This window comes from Dermacentor silvarum, chromosome 3 (genome assembly GCF_013339745.2).
Source record: "Dermacentor silvarum isolate Dsil-2018 chromosome 3, BIME_Dsil_1.4, whole genome shotgun sequence".
Lineage (NCBI taxonomy): Eukaryota > Metazoa > Arthropoda > Arachnida > Ixodida > Ixodidae > Dermacentor > Dermacentor silvarum.
Genome location: NC_051156.1, coordinates 33,223,552 through 33,237,140, shown reverse-complemented (window position 1 = coordinate 33,237,140; position 13,589 = coordinate 33,223,552).

The window sequence follows — 13,589 nt, the reverse complement described above, 5'->3', positions numbered from 1 at the left end:
GCACAGGGATCGTCGTGACACGCCTGTAAAACTTCCTCGCGCAGCGCCGTCGGAACGACGAGAAGGAACGTTTCTTGGCTGTTCTCGAATTTTTTCTTGTACAGGACATCGTTCCGCAGGCAGTACGATGGCAATCCACGTGAAAGTGGGCATGGGACAACAACGTTAGCTCCCTCGAGATATCGGATGACTGGAAGCAGTTCAGAGTCTGCACGTTGGTAGTCAGCCATGCGCACCACGTCGATGACACCAAGAAACGGCAAATCTAGCTCCAAGTCAGAGGATGTCAAGGGAATAGGAGAACGTGACAAGCAGTCAGCGTCGCTATGCTTACGGCCCGATCTGTAGACAACAGTCATGTCGTATTCGTGGAGGCAGAGGCTCCAACGAGCGAGGCGACCTGACGGGTCTCGTAGATTGGCAAGCCAGCAGAGCGAATGGTGGTCACTGGTTGCTCGAAATGACCGGCCGTATAAGTTAGGTCGGAACTTGCTGATGGCCCACACGACTGCTAAACATTCTTTTTCGGTGGTTGAATAATTAGCTTCTGCTTTTGTGAGACTACGGCTCACGTACGCAATTACACGTTCTGCTCCGTCTTGCCATTGAACCAGAATGGCCCCGAGTCCTACGTTGCTTGCGTCTGTGTGAATTTCAGTTGCCGCGGTGTCATCAAAATGCGCCAGCACTGGAGCGGATTGAAGGCGTTTGCGCAATTTGGTGAAGGCCTGCTCTTGGTCTTCCGTCCAGGCAAACGGCACATCTTGTCGCGTCAGTCTCGTGAGAGGTTCAGCAATCCTCGACAAGCCTTCAACGAAACGGCGGTAGTAAGCGCAGAGGCCCAGGAACCGCTGAACAGCCTTATTGTCTTTAGGGTGAGGAAACTCGGCAATGGCAGCGAGCTTTTCTGGGTCTGGTCGTACTCCTTGGGAGCTGACCACGTGGCCTAAAAACTTGAGTTCCCGGAAGCCAAAGTAACATTTTCAGGCTTGATGTTTGAGGTTTCGCTTGCGTATTGCGGTAAGGACACTTCGCAGTCGGGTGAGATGTTCATCGAACGTGCTGGAAACCACAACAACGTCATCTAGGTACATTAGACACGTCTGCCACTTTAGTACGACGAGTACAGTGTCCATCATTCGTTGAAACGTAGCAAGAGCGGAACAGAGACCAAAAGGCAGGACTTTAAATTCGTATAGCCCGTCGGGAGTCACAAAGGCGGTTTTTTCACGGTCACGCTCGTCCACTTCGATTTGCCAGTACCCTGACTTTAGGTCTAACGAAGTAAAGAACTCAGCATGACGCAGACGGCCCAAAGCGTCATCGATCCGTGGCAGGGGGTAAACGTCGCGTTTGGTGACTCGGTTAAGCCGTCTGTAGTCAACGCAGAAGCGGAGCGTGTTGTCTTTCTTTTTTACTAGTACGACAGGCGACGCCCATGGACTTGTCGACGGCTGGATGACGTCATCATTGAGCATTTCTTCAACTTGACGCTTAATCGCCTCCCGCTCCATAGGTGACACGCGATACGGGTGCTGACGAACAGGCCGCGCCGACTCCTCTGTAACTATCCGGTGTTGCGTAATGGAGGTGCGCTGGACTTAAGTTTCTCTGGAAATACAGGCAGAGAATTATGTCACTAGGCCCAGTAGCTGATCTTTCTGTACATCTGCTAAGTCAGCATTAATGTGGACGCGGGTACTCAGGCTTGCGTGAGTTGTTGCATCCGGTGAAGTCACTTGTAACGTGCCGACGTCGGAGTAGTCAGCAATGCCGTTCAGAAAGGCCACAGCTGTACCTTGAGGGACGTGCTGATACTCATGGCTGAAGTTTGTCAGCAAAACTTGCGAGCGCTTATTCTGTATTCGAACAAGGCCCGGGGCGATGCAGATGTGTCTTTCGAGCAACAGCGGGATTTCCTAGGTGAACTTGTCTGTGGCGCGAAATGCATTTTGTGAAAAGGGGACAGAAGAGAAGAGACAGTGAAGCGCCAAACTACCAACTGTTTAATGACAGCGTCAGAGCATACAGAAACAAAGTTAACTTCCGTCTCTTCTCTTCTGTCCCCTTTTCACAAAATGCATTTTAACAAAGTTAACACTGTTAACTTTGCAAAGCAAAGTTAACACTGTCTCTTCTCTTCTGTCCCCTTTTCACAAAATGCATTTCGCGCCACAGACAAGTTCACCTAGGAAATATCAGCACCAACTTGCCCAAGAAGAAGTTCTTTTGAAACAGCGGGATATTTGCCTCGGCAATACCCTCATAGTCGTCGAATGCGTCGCAGGTTACGAGGGTCAATACGCTGCTCCTTGGCGGCACCGTGATGTTCTCGTCGACAATTCTCAAGGCGTTGACATACGTGTCGTCAGTGCTGCTCCCTGCTAAGGCCTGCGCCGTTGAAAACGTTACCAGCGACTTTTGTAAGTTTATCACGGCTCCATTACCCTCCAGAAAGTTCATTCCCAGAATTAGGTCCCTCGAACAGCTTGGGAGGATAACGAAATCTCCGAGGTACGTAAACCCACGAATGCTCACTCGCGCTGTGCATCTTCCTACCGGGGTTAGCAGATGGCCTCCTGCAATGCGAATCTGCGACCCAGTCCACTCGGTAAAAACTTTCTTCAGCTTGCAGGCAAGGTCCATGCTCATAACTGAGGTGTCCGCTCCAGTGTCGATTAACGCTGTTATGTCTTCGTCGTCTACGGTGACGGCAATGTTCGACGTTATTACCTCTCGTACGGTGTTTGACTGCGTCTGTACGTCTGCGTCGTTCTGTTTTCGTCGTTGTCGTCGTAGTGGAGAATCTTGCGCATAGTCGACGTCAGCGGCCTCACCTCCGCAGGTCGCTGAACTCAGTTTTCCGATCCGCCGGGCTTGGCGAGCGGCGTCTGAGAGCGCCGCGAGAGAAGGCTTGGCTTGGTGATGGTGACCTGTAACGAGCAGGAGACAACGAACGGGGCTCGTGCCATCGTTGATCACCATTGCGACGATTCGCGACGAAACTCTCTATTTCCGGCGGCCGCTCACCAGGTCGTGGACTAGGTGCATTTGGGGAGAATCCTCGGAACCCCACATGACGATAAGGACACATTCTGTAGATGTGCCCGGCTTCGCCACAATGGTAACAAAGGGGCTTGTAGTCTGCGGTGCGCCAGACGTCGCTCTTCCTAGTTCTTGCTTCGGCGATGTGCGGTGTGCTGCCAGGCCTGAAGCTAACGTCCAATTGCTGAGCGGGGTGTACCATGCTATACGCGCTTGAGGGTGGTAGACGGTGTACTGCTTCTGCGTAACTCATTTCAGGACGCGGTCTCTGCTGGGGTGCCTCGTAGTTCAGGAACATGGACGGCTTGTCGGACATCGGCGCGCACCATTTCCGCAATGGAAAGTTGTCCCACAGAGGCAGCGGTCGTCTGCATCTTCTGCAGTTCCTCCTTGATGACAGCCCTGATGAGTTCTCGCAAGGCGCCGACGTCGTTGCTGAGGGTAACGGCAGAGAGCTCCCTTGAAATCACGGCGTCGCGGTTGTATTGCCTGGCCCGCTGTTGAAGGGCCTTTTCAATGGTGGTGGCTTCGTCGTGGGACATTGCCACTGTCATCGGCGGATTTCCAATGAGGCTAGCAAAGATTTCCTCTTTGACGCCGCGCATTAGATGGCGCACCTTCTTTGTTTCAGTAATAGAAGGGCCCGCATGTCTGAAGAGCCAATTCATGTCTTCTACGTACGCCGTCACTCGCTCATTCGGGCCTTGAATTCTCGACTCCATTGCTAACTCCGCCCTCTCCTTCCTGTCCGCCCTGGCGAAGGCATTGAGGAACTGCCGACGAAATTCTTCATATGACGTCAGTGTCGCCTCGTGATTCTCAAACCATATTTTAGTGGAATCTTCAAGAGCGAAGTACACGTAGTGAAGCTTACGCTCGTGGTTCCATTCGTTGACGTTGGCGACCCGGTCAAAATGGTAAGCGTCGTCGGCGTCCTCTGATGCATTCCCGTGGAAATGATTCGGCGTCCGGATCTGATGGATGACCACGTGCGATGCTGCAGTAGCGGCAGGAGGTGGTTGGTTCTTCATTCTACTTCGTTCGGGTAGCAGACCGTGCTGTGGCTGGAGTCCCTGGAGACGTCGGCTGGTAAGTACGTGCACAGGCGTAAGCTCGGCCGAACTACTCGCCAGGCTTAGGTCTGGGGTACGCTCCGGAGATCTTAACATGGACCGTACCCAGCACCTCCACCAGAAATGTCACCCAGCTAGTACAGCTAGAATAGTTGACCAGAAACAGATAGGCAAAACAACACGTCAGCCTTTTTTAATAATGGCTGGACCTCGGAGAGCGCGCGCGCAACCACGAACTTCGTCGTTCTCGCCTCAAGGGGCCAGTGTCACCACGTGCCAACTTATTTCGCGTCAATATATATATATATATATATATTGTGAGCATTATATTACCCTTCATCTTCTTCATCTGTATATACTCATCTTCATGGCCAGCGCCATTCGCTTCAGCGCGCGGCCTGCATAATAAACCGTCGAGGTTGAACAGCTGTCTCACAAGTGGTGGAGAGTGCTCTCGATCCCTTGGTCCTCTGCGACTTCGAGTTTCCCTGGAGCTTCGTTCCGATCGCCCCTTGCTCCGCCTTTCCGCCACCATGCCCCAAGAAGATCCACCAGGAGCCCCCAGCGTCACCGTCTCTGCCCCACCGGCCGTTCCTTCATGGACCACCAGCACGCGGCAGCGCGATCCCACCATGTTCGCTCGCCTTCCTAGTGAGGACGTTGACGACTGGCTGGACAATTATGACCGAGTGAGTGAGTCTAACCAGTGGGATGATTCTCACAAGCTTCGGAGCGTCGCAATCTACCTCACTGACGTTGCCAGGACTTGGTTTCTTAACCATGAGCGCTCCTTCCCTGACTGGGCGGCTGTCAGACACCAGCTTCGGCAAATTTTCGGCGCCCCCAACGTCCGCTCTGAGGTAGCCAAGAAAAAGCTTGATGCACGCATGCAACTTCCCGGGGAAACATACACCTCTTATATCGAGGACGTCCTCGCCCTTTGTCGCCGGGTTGACGCAGCCATGACTGAATCAGATCGTGTTCGTCATATCCTCAAGGGCATTGCCCACGTCTCGTTCAACGCACTGGCCATCAAGAATCCAAATACCGTTAACGATGTTATCGCGACTTGCCAGCATCTGGACGCCCTGCAGGCCATCCGTTTACAACCTGTCGCCTGTGACACGCCTCCTTCCTCCGATACGGACCTGCGTGTCCTGATTCGGACTCTCATACGCGAGGAGCTCCAAGTGTACGGCCTGCGCAGTCCTCCCGTTCTTCAGCTGCAAGCTTCGGTTCCTGGCCTGCGCGACATCATCAAAGAGGAGCTGTCCTCCATGACCTGCACTGTGGGCTGTGTCCCTCCTTCGCCGGAGCCCTCGTATGCTCAGGTTGCGGCTATGCAACCAGCGTTCGTTCAGACAACGCCTCCTGCTCCTGCTACTCCCAACCATCTGGCGACTCTGGCACCTCGTGCACCTGCCACAGCATATTACCCTACCCGGCCTTCGCCCCGCCCCATTTGTTATTACTGCGGTATTCGCGGGCACATATCGCGCTTTTGTCGCAGACGACAACAGGACGAACGCCGTGGTTACGATGTTTACGAGCGAGACCCATTGCCTCTTCCAAGTGCCTACCAGCGCCGGCTTTCCCAACGCTCACTTACTCCGCCTCCAAATCCCGAAGATCCTCGCAACTACCGTCAAGGGCGCCGCCGCTCGCCTTCCCCTCTCCGACGCTCGACATCACCTCTGCTACCGGCCTCCCGCACTCCTGACTACCGATCGGAAAACTAGATGGTGCAGTTTTAGGAGGGAACGCTGCATGGCCCGCACAGACTACAATTCCTCCAGTGTGCCCGGCCAATACTTTATTAGTGTGTGTAGAAGGTGTACCCGTTCCTGCATTGGTTGATACGGGCGCAGCTATTTCTGTTATTCACGCTGACTTGTGCTCTCGTCTACGCAAGGTTACTGCACCTTACAATGGAGCTATTCTACATGGCGCAAATAATGTTGTGATTCGGCCATCGGCGCAATGCACAGTTCGAGTTTCGATTGACGGGATTCGCCACCATATTCAGTTCGCAGTGTTGACTTCCTGTGCTCACATGCTTATACTAGGGTGGGACTTTCTCTCTTCCGCGTCCGCTTTTATTTCGTGCCGTCACCGCCTCGTTAACTTGACCGAGACCGACAATTCCGACGACGTGCCCGACCCGCGCCTTCGCTTACGAACTGCTGACGATTGTATAGTGCCTCCTGGCCGCGAACAACTTCTTGTAGTTAACTCTGACATCGCCGATGGTGACGTTTTAGTTGTACCATCAGCTCGTTGCCTATCCAAAGGGATTGCTCTGGCACCTAGCCTTGTTCGCTTCACCAACGGTACGGCCACTTTGGCTGTACTCAACACCACCACTGAGCCAGTACTTGTTCCTAAAGGCGCTGTTGTCATTTGCGTCTTGGACACTCAGCCTGTCTGTGTGCTTACCTCGACTACTGCTGTTTCACGGGCACCTACCGCTATAGAGCCAGCCCCTGCTTCTGTTCTCGCTAGTGCAATCAGCACTGATCTAACGCCACAGCAGACGGAAGAGTTACTGGCGTTGTTATCCAAGCATAAAGACTCCTTCGACGTGCACTCCCCTCTTCTGGGACAGACGTCTGCAACGGCTCATCGCATACACACAGACGGAACTGCCATCGGGCGCCGGCGGCCATATCGTGTTTCTTCCGCCGAACGCCAGATCATCGATACCCAGGTTGCCGACATGCTGAAACGAAGCATCATCCGCCCTTCCTCAAGCCCTTGGTCGTCACCTGTCGTTTTGGTGCGTAAGAAAGACGGCTCAGTGCGATTTTGCGTGAACTACCATGCCTTGAACAAAATAACCCGCAAAGATGTATATCCACTTCCCCGAATCGATGATGCGTTAGATTCATTACAAGGCGCAGAGTATATCACCAGCCTTGATCTACGCTCCGGATACTGGCAGATCCCCATGCACGAAGAAGACAAGAAAAAAACTGCCTTTGCCACTCCCGATGGACTTTACGAATTTAACGTAATGCCTTTCGGCCTGTGTAATGCTCCCGCCACATTTGAGCGGATGATTGACACCGTACTACGGGGCCTAAAGTGGAAGACTTGCTTATGCTACCTTGACGACATCGTCATATTTTCGTCGACCTTCCATCAGCACTTGCAGCGCCTCGACGAAGTCTTGACATGCCTCTGCTGCTGGCCTTCAGCTGAATACAAAAAAAGTTGTTGCAGTTTCACCTGAAAGGTGAAGCATCAATTGCGATAGCAAATTTGTTGAGAGCTATATGGAGTAATGATATTATCTTTATCAGCTGTATAAACTTGGACATGCAGCAGCACCGGCAACACGCAGAACTATTGTCGACGCCGTCGGCGTTTTGCCCGCGTTCGCTCAAAATGCGTGCGGCGTTGGTGACTGTTCCCGGAGCCTCTGATATAAATAGGCACTTGTTGCCTCAGCTAAACGTCGCCTCCCTTCCCTCCCCCTCCCCTCCCTCCCCCACGGCCTCTCGCGCGTCAGAAGAAGGCGCGTTTGCTCTGCATATATGGTGATTGTAAAGGAGGAAAGAGACGCTTACTTCTGCAGCCCTTAAGCGAGTGCGGCGCAGAACGCGCGTTTGTTCTCCGCCGTGCGTTCACTCCCCGTGAAAGCGCGCGCCCCTCGCGCCCTTTCACTCGCACATACAGCGTTAGGCGCGCGGTGACGATTTCATCTCCATTGACGTCATACGGAACCTCACGGCGACGGCAGAAATCTGCTTTTGAGTGTCCATATAATTGCTATCGCAATAAAAGTGCCACGTCGCCAGCAAAACCATTAAAGTGCTCGGACTCCTTGTCAGCAAGGAGGGCATTCGACCTGACCCGATAAGATTACCGCTGTCCTGCGCTTCCCCTGGCTTCAACGCGCCAAAGACTTGCGTAGCTTCCTTGGCCTAGCCTCGTATTTTCGGCGCTTCATTCGTAACTTTGCCACCATTGCGGCGCCGCTCCATCAACTACTTCCTTATGGAGCTCCCTATGTATGGTCGGACGAATGCCAAACTGCTTTTGACGCCCTCAAGTGTGCCCTCACGTCCGAACCTGTGCTTTGTCATTTCGACAACACCGCACCCACTCTTCTACATACTGACACCAGCGGCCATGGTATCGGCGCTGTTCTTCTGCAACGTCAGCAAACTTCCGAAGAACGTGTAGTCGCATACGCATGTCGCACGCTAACACCTGCAGAGAAAAATTATACGATTACCGAGCAAGAGTGTCTTGCCGTTGTTTGGTCCTTCCAAAATTCCGGCCTTATCTGCACGGCCGCCACTTTACGGTCGTTACTGATCACCACGCCTTGTGCTGGTTGGCGACGGTAAAAAATTTAACGGGCCGTATCGGCCGTTGGACACTTCGTTTACAAGAATACGACTTCGACGTCACCTACAAGTCTGGAAAGAAACACCAGGATGCCGATGCTCTCTCTCGTTGTCCCCTACCACCGTCTTCAAACACTGCCTGCTTACCACCTTCCATGAGCAACCTGCCGTACGTCTCTCCTGCATTTCCTTCACTCGCAGCTCTCGACCGGCTCCCACCTAGCCATTCTCATACGTTTGCAACTTGCCAACGTAGTGACCCCTACTGCCGCTCCGTTATGGAACGTATTCGGGGATCCTCTCGCACACCTAACGCTCGACTCCGTCGGCAGTTGAAGAACCACAAGATTCAAAATTCGGTGCTATACCGGTACGTGTTTCATCCCGAAGGACACCGTTGGGTCCCTGTAGTTCCCCGATCACTTCGGATCCAGATACTGGAGACCTTTCACGACGATCCCACTGCCGGTCACTTTGGTTTCCATAAAACCTATGAGCGAATTCGCAGCCGCTTTTCTTGGCCTGGACTTGCAACAAGCGTAGCAAAATACGTGGCTTCCTGTTCGATCTGCCACCACCGCAAACGACTGACCTCACCTCCGGCTGGACTGCTACAACCTGTCCCGTGTCCTGAAGCTCCTTTCGCAGTAGTTGGTATCGACTTGTATGGTCCACTACCCTTATCGGCTGGCGGTAAACGATGGATTGTCACAGCTGTAGACCACTTGACACGGTACGCTGAAACAGCCGCCCTACCTTCCGGTTCCGCAGCGGAGGTTGCATCCTTTTTCTTGGAAGCCATATTTTTACGACACGGAGCCCCACGTATTCTTTTGAGTGACGGCGGCAGGACCTTTCTGTCTAAACTTCTCGACGATGTTCTCCGTGCGTCCAATACCATCCATAAAACGACTTCCAGCTACCACCCTCAAACTAATGGCCTCACAGAGCGCTTTCATCGTACGCTGTCCGACATGATTTTAATGTACATCAACCCTGATCACACCAATTGGGATGTTATTCTCCCATTCGTCACCTTCGCTTACAACACGGCCGTCCAACGCACAACGGGGTACTCGCCCTTTTTCCTTGTGTATGGTCGTCAACCAATCACTGTCCTCGACGTCTCTCTCTTTGACGTCCCCGTGCCATCGTCCACATCAACGTGTGAGCAATTTGTTTCACGAATTACCCACTGTCGCCAATACGCCCGCCTCAACACCGACGCCAGTCAACAAGACCGCAAAACTCGCTATGATGCATCCCACCGTGTCGTTTCCTTCCAGCCGGGAGACGAAGTGTTGCTGTGGACTCCAGTTCGCGTTCCTGGCTTATGCGAAAAATTTCAGTCGCGTTTTGTCGGGCCTACACAGTTCAGGAACAGACTTCGCCAGTTAACTATCGTGTAGCGCCCGTTCTTACGCCTTTGGACGGCCGCTGCCGTACCACAGAGATTGTGCATGTTTCTCGTTTAAAGCCTTTCATGCGGCGTTCGCCGCCATAGCCAGCGGCCAGGTTGGCCACTTCCATGCGCGGGGGTAATTGTGTGAGCAATTATATTACCCCTTCATCTTCTTCATCTGTATATACTCATCTTCATGGCCAGCGCCATTCGCTTCAGCGCGCGGCCTGCATAATAAACCATCGAGGTTGAACAGCTGTCTCGCAATATATATATATATATATATATATATATATATATATGCACTATTTGTAGCTGAAAACAGCATGTATTTCCCATTTAGAGCTCAGAATGATCAGTGCAAGAGATTTTTAATGCGTCAGACATACACATGGTCACTTGTCCAACGCTTTGCACATTGATAGCTGCGTTTGGTGCAACTTGAGTAGCACATATATACTGGACTACTACATACAACACCCGTTTTGTACGTCTACTTTGATATTCTATCCTCCGACAAAGAAGACAAAAGTACAGACTGGAATTTTTCTTTACGTAAATATTCAAAAGGCACGCAAGTTTTCGGCACCACACGTCTCCATTGTTCTCACATGGCACTGATTGCATGTTCTGAATGTGCATTCATTGCCGGTGTAATATATTGTAATGTGAAAATACTTTGTTCGACGTATTTTACCTGAAAATGTTTAACTTACTCATAAGTTCTCTCTGCACTACATGTACAGACACCTTCCTCAGTAGCGGTATGTGTGCAGTGCCTTCATTAGTGCAGTAACTGTTACGAAAGCTGTGAATTAATAACAAAGAAAGGCTGTTAAATTTAAACAAGAAGCCAGCAGGCAAAAGCATCATGACAAAGTAGCTGAGAGTGTGGCACTATTGTACATCTTAGTTCCCCCTTGTGCTGTCATACGGTTGCGACCGATAAGCTCCCGAAGGTTTGGGTCATTCCCATTTCAAGTGATGAGTGACGGTTGCATAAGTAAAACATCTTCCTCTGCCTATATCAATTACTCAACTATATCTAGCAGCTTCAGATGTGTGACTATTGGTGTAGCAGAAGTGATTTATCTTGCATAGTTTCCGCACACAATCTGATTGGCCAAAAGCATGCTGGAACTGGTCTTGGAGCTATTGGTTCAGTGGTGGCTTTCCACTAAAGTGACTGTTGAAGAGGCAGATTTCACTTCATCGAAAGGCCCAAGTAAAAATGAGCCTAAAACTCATGACGCCAAATGCAGTCACCATGTATGATTGGAGAACAACATGTGACAGAACGATGAGCAGTGGAATTCTCCCACTAGTGTACAAAGTAGTGTAGCTGTGTTCAGTATTTCAGTGCTGGTGTACTAAACACGAAAGATTATACGAGTTGTTTAGACTGCATAATCAACAAGACTCCTCCAATAAATGATGGCAAGGGCTGCTGCCTCAGGCACTGTCACTGGCCTAAATTTTCCATTCTCAAATGCACCGGATACAGTTCATAAACTGGTTTACATACAGGTAAGAAATGTTGTCACTGCATCACGTGATGAAATTTAAATAAGACCAGCTGAATACCGTATAGAGCATCTTTCATGGGGTCTAGTTGGTGCGAAATGTCTTGATATTAGACGTTGTGCTGTTTTATTCACACACATGCGTGTAAACGCAATGTGCGCATACAAATTGTGTTTACGCGTTACTGTGTGCATAAAATGAACAGCGCAACTTATACAATCCATACGTAAATCTTAATAAGTTTTTTTACTGGACTAATTACTATTAGTTACACAATTATTTATTTTTCTCACATGAAGCAACTCAACAGCGTGCATACGTTAGGTGATGTTGCTAGTCAAAGCTGGGGTTGGGTACCATTTCCAGAATATGATAAAATAACGAAGTGTCCATGTGTATCGGACTAAAATTGATGGTTTGACAATATCTTATCTGGCTGGGCAGTCAATTTGTGCCAAATAAAAATGAAGCACACCGACCAAAACAGTGCGGCTAATATAACATCATCATCATCAGCAGCAGCCTATATTTATGTCCACTGCAGGACGAAGGCCTCTCCCTGTGATCTCAAATTACCCCTGTCATGCGTTGCTGATTCCAACTTGCGCCTGCAAATTTCCTAACTTCATCTCTCCACCTAATTTTCTGCCGTCCTCGACTGCGCTTCCCTTCTCTTGGTATCCATTCTGTAACACTAATGGTCCACCGGTTACCCATCCTACGCATTACATGGCCTGCCCACCTCCATTTTTACCGCTTAATTTCAACTAGAACATTGGCTAACCCCGTTTGTTCTCTGATCCACACAGATCTCTTCCTGTCTGGCTTCAATCACATAACTAATGCTGACATAATTGTGAAAATGTGTGTTCAGAATATTTTTATGACAGCCAATAGGCACCCTTTATATTGTGATAGTAGCTTAATTCTCAGGCGTAATGCACTGCGTTCATAAAGATGCTAAAGAATGATGAGGTGAGGGGCCTCTTTCCATAATCAGGCAGCGCAGCTGAAAACTGTTCCGTTAATGAGTGGAACCATGGCTAGTGCAAAATAAAGATCACCGAGATGGCCACTAATAGTGTTCAACGTCCTACATCCTCGAGTGATAGGTAGCGGTATGCTTACAGCTAGATGAGAGTGCATCGGAAAAACACTGAACGGACATACTTTGCAGGCATAGGTCAGTTTAACGCACGTTATCTGGTACTGACTATTGGCAGAATGAACAAGAGGATAAAAAATAAAGCACTTCCTAGGCAGATAATGCTGATACTTGTGATAAATATTGTTCGCATTAAACTGAAGGCTGGTACCAAAACAGGTGACTCGAACCAGAGAATGAAACAGGGTGGATGCACACAGTAACGGCAAACTTTCGTTTAGCTTATTCTGCCTGCATTAGTAACGTGACCATAGCTTGCCAGTGAGGAAGAACTCTGGGCAAAATATTTTTGATGCGATTCTGCTGGCTGCTAGCAGAGTATATCACCATAGCTATCTTCGCTCTTGTTATTTTTTACCTGCGTATTGTTTTTTGTCAGGAAACGTAAATTTGTACTCAATCGTAATGAAGTATACAATTCTCATCCATACATACCACAGGTTTCTTCACAAGCAGACTCCTTGCTTAGTCGCCAGCAAAAACCAAGCAGTTAGCATTCTTGGGTATACAAGCCGCTTGCATCACAAAATATAAAGCTATTTACTTCGTGCAATATAGAAATTCCTGCTATTCACAACACTGTCCACATGATAAAAATCAAGGCTGCTCAAAATTTGCATTTATAGCACAACTGCTCAGGCGTGTCCAAATTTCAGGACAGCGCAGTGTGTCGACGTATGTAACTATTATGATGTTCCCTAAATTACCCTCACCGATAGCCCTGCGAAGCTAGCCTCACTCGATAGGGTGCGCGTGTTGAACGTTTCGGATCCCATTGGTGGCCTGTCTAGACCCAGAGATTCTTAGCACCCTCTGCCACGTAGCAGGTGTGACCTCGGTCAGGTGCTCCGAAGCCGTTGGGGGCCTTGGGTAAATTGTTGGAGTCATTATGGAGGTAGCGGCGGAATACTGCACCAGGGAGGCGAATTCCTGTTCTGGTGAGGGAGTGACTTCATTGAAGCTTAGTAGGCCTTCCTAATTTGGTTTAATTGGGTTTAGAACTACTTGCTGGGCGAGTTAGAGCG